The sequence below is a fragment of the Neoarius graeffei genome, chromosome 19, assembly GCF_027579695.1.
Source record: "Neoarius graeffei isolate fNeoGra1 chromosome 19, fNeoGra1.pri, whole genome shotgun sequence".
Lineage (NCBI taxonomy): Eukaryota > Metazoa > Chordata > Actinopteri > Siluriformes > Ariidae > Neoarius > Neoarius graeffei.
Genome location: NC_083587.1, coordinates 2,603,591 through 2,607,189, shown reverse-complemented (window position 1 = coordinate 2,607,189; position 3,599 = coordinate 2,603,591). Strand labels below are relative to the sequence as shown.

Genomic DNA, 3,599 nt, shown 5'->3' with positions numbered 1-3,599 from the left:
TTCCACAGATGGGATAAGGTTATTAGGCTGAAATGCAGTGTTTTCCTTTCTCCAAACATAACGCTTCTCATTTAAACCAGAAAGTTCTATTTTGGTCTCATCCATCCACAGAACATTTTTCCAATAGCTTTCTGGCTTGTCCATGTGATCTTTAGCAAACTGCAGATGAGCAGCAATGTTCTTTTTGGAGATCAGTGGTTTTCTCCTTGCAACCCTGCTATGCACACCATTGTTGTTCAGTGTTCTCCTGATGGTGGACTCATGAACATTAGCCAATGTGAGAGAGGCCTTCAGTTGCTTAGGAGTTACCCTGGGGTCCTTTGTGACATCGCCGACTATTACACACCTTGCTCTTGGAATGATCTTTGTTGTTTGACCACTCCTGGGGAGGGTAACAATGGTCTTGAATTTCCTCCATTTGTACACAGTCTGTCTGACTGTGGATTGATGGAGTCCAAACTATTTAGAGATGGTTTTGTAATCGTTTCCAGCCTGACTAAATAAAATAAAAAAATAACAGCTATTTTTCTGGAAAATGCCTGAGTTCTCACCAATGGCCTAAGCACTTCAAAGGTGGCCTTTACACATCAAGGCTGTCCCATATGGTCTAGTGGTCAGGATCCCTGGTTTTCACCCAGGTGGCCCGGGTTTGACTCCTGGTATGGGAATGTGTCTTTGTTGTGTCACTTGAGTTGCAAGTCACATGACCTTGAGTGAAATCTTCATTCTATAAGCTCTTGCTTTCATGAGTCCTTTTGGTGTCATGATGGGACAAGAAGTCTCAGGACAGTGCAGAAGATTCCAGGATTCACGCTTGGCTTACTCAGCTTAGCTCTCTCTTACCCCATCTAAGATCCTGGGCCTGGCTTTTTGTTAACTCTAACAAAGGCTGTACTCTGAATCTGACCACAGCAGCCGGTGTTCAGCGTTACAGCTATTTTTTTAACACCATGGGCTCAAACCTGTACAGAGGGTAAGGGTAAAGGTCCGGGTTTTCACTACACCAGGCCAAATGGGTGCCAGTGCATCCAGCTGTTCTTCCAACATCTGATCTAGGGGTGGCTACCATGCCCATAACCATAGTAACTCTTTCACAGTACAGTTTGAACACACCAATCTCTGTACTCGACCCCATGTTCTATCTCTGCCCATTCTTCTGAATCCCTGTAATGGTATTGGACAGAGACGATACCAGATACCAAATACAGTGACGCCATGACTGCTTTAAACCAGTGGCGGCACTGAAATTCTGTCTCTGGCGGTGGATTTCCTCTCTGGTGGTGGATTCCACACGTGACAGAGAAGCCATGCATTGGCGCTACAGAAGGACAGAAAACGAGGAACCAGCTATTGATACCAGACTTTAGCCAAAGTTCAATGTATTTGACCTTCACAGAGTTGTAATAATAATTGAACTGGTTCGATACTGCAGCCCACGCAGTGTTTCAAAGAGAAAAGGTGACCGGATTCCTTTTCCCTTTTTCAATGTCGACAAATTATAAACAAGATTCCTTCTAGATTATTGGACAGCCAACGGGACACCGAGGATCTTCAGCTGACGAGCTGTAAGGAACAAAACCGTCTTCATCCTGGATCTGCATCCCGCGCTATCTTCGGAGAAGGCACACTTCAATCGCTAACAAGAGCGATCACCCAAGTGAGGCTAGCATCTGGGCAAAATGTGTTAGTTTTTACTTGCAGTTACTTACTAGTGTTCTTTATTTGAATTCATTTATAATTTAAATTTACACATTTTGATTTACATGAAAGTCAGTCTTAGACCACGTGTTGTTTGATTTACTTTATTTACGAGATGTATTTAGTTATTTTGTGCATGCATTCTCTCTCTCTCTTTTTAACTCCCTCCATTGTACTTCACTCCTCAACATTGGGATTTGAGTAGAATTTTGGTTTAAGGCCGAGCAAAGACTAGTTTGAACTACAGATTCCTTTGTTCAATTTCGCACGCCCTTTCTGTGCTGACCATCCACCTTTTGGGCACGGCTGCATTCCATTCGCATTCCACACACATACACACATTCTCACACCCACACCCACCCACAAACACATGGTTTCCCTATCACATTTTTAATATTCACTCACCCCTACACTGCAAACTTGGATATAGCTTATTACTTCTGATCACCACTAGTGCCTTAGTTATCATCATATACACGACTGATTCTTATTTGTATATATTGTATCACCAGTTATATTGAACTATTCCTTGGCTGCTATCATTGCTATATACGATCAGTATTAGTACGCTAATTCATGTCAGCTATTTCAATAAATGGTATCTTTGGAATAAACTCTCTCTCTCTCTCTCTCTCTCTCTCTCTCTCTCTCTCTATATATATATATATATATATATATATATATATATATATATATATACCAAGATGCAGACTGTGCAAAGAAGCCCCTGAAACAGTCCAGCACATAGTAGCAGGGTGTAAGATGCTAGCTGGATCAGCGTACATGGAGAGGCACAACCAAGTGGCTGGGATAGTATACAGGAACATCTGCAACCAGTATGGAATAGAAGTACCCAAGTCCCAATGGGCCATACCACAGAAGGTGGCTGAGAACAACAGGGCCAAGGTTCTGTGGGACTTCAGCTTCCAGACTGACAAACAGATCCTGGCTAACCAACCGGACATAGTGGTGGTGGACAAAGAGCAGAAGAGGATGGTGGTGATAGATGTGGCGATCCCAGCTGACGCCAACATCAGGAAGAAGGAACATGAGAAACTTGAGAAGTATCAAGGGTTGAAAGAGCAGCTGGAACGGATGTGGAAGGTCAAGGGTTGCGTGGTCCCCGTGGTAGTGGGGGCACTTGGGGCAGTAACCCCCAAACTGGGAGAGTGGCTCCAGCAAATCCCAGGAACAACATCTGAAGCCTCAGTCCAGAAGAGCGCAGTCCTAGGAACATCGAAGATACTGCGCAGAACCCTCAAACTCCCAGGCCTCTGGTAGAGGACCCGAGCTTGAGGATGACATGGATACCACCCCCCCTGCCGGGGGTGAGAAGGAGATTTTTTTATATATACAGAGAGAGAGAAAGAGAGAATGGTTGGTGTTTTGCCTGCATCAGTATTAAGACTTATGTCATTTATAACTTTAATCAGCGCTGTTTCAGTGCTATGATTGGCATGAAATCCTGACTGAAAGTTATCAAAACAGCTGTTTGATATCAAGAAGGCAGTTAATTGATTGAAGACAATTTTTTCAAGGATTTTCCCGATGAATGGTAGATTTGATATTGGCCTGTAGTTGTTCAATACTGAAGCATCTAGATTATTCTTTTTAAGTAGGGGCTTTACAATGGCTTTTTTCAGGGACGCAGGAAAAATGCCAGTCTCTAGGGATATATTTATGATCTGAAGCACATCTGTAATTATAAGGTGAAGAACAGACTTAAAAAAGTTGGTGGGCAGAATGTCCAATTCAGATGTTGAGGAACTGAGATTTTGTACAGTTTTTTCGAGTCTCATAATCAATCAAACAAAATTCTGACATTGTGTTGAAATTGATATATTATGAGCAATATTCTGCCGTATTTTATCAATTTTACCTTTGAAGAAGGATGCAAACAG

The 3,599-nt window shown here is 42.7% G+C and overlaps 1 non-coding gene across 1 annotated transcript; it reads left to right on the top strand.

Moving 5' to 3' along the window:
* The first annotated feature begins 596 nt into the window (after positions 1-596).
* trnae-uuc (transfer RNA glutamic acid (anticodon UUC)) lies at positions 597-668 on the top strand. Its single transcript has one exon. It is a non-coding gene; the product is annotated as a tRNA-Glu (tRNA).
* Positions 669-3,599: the final 2,931 nt, after the last annotated feature.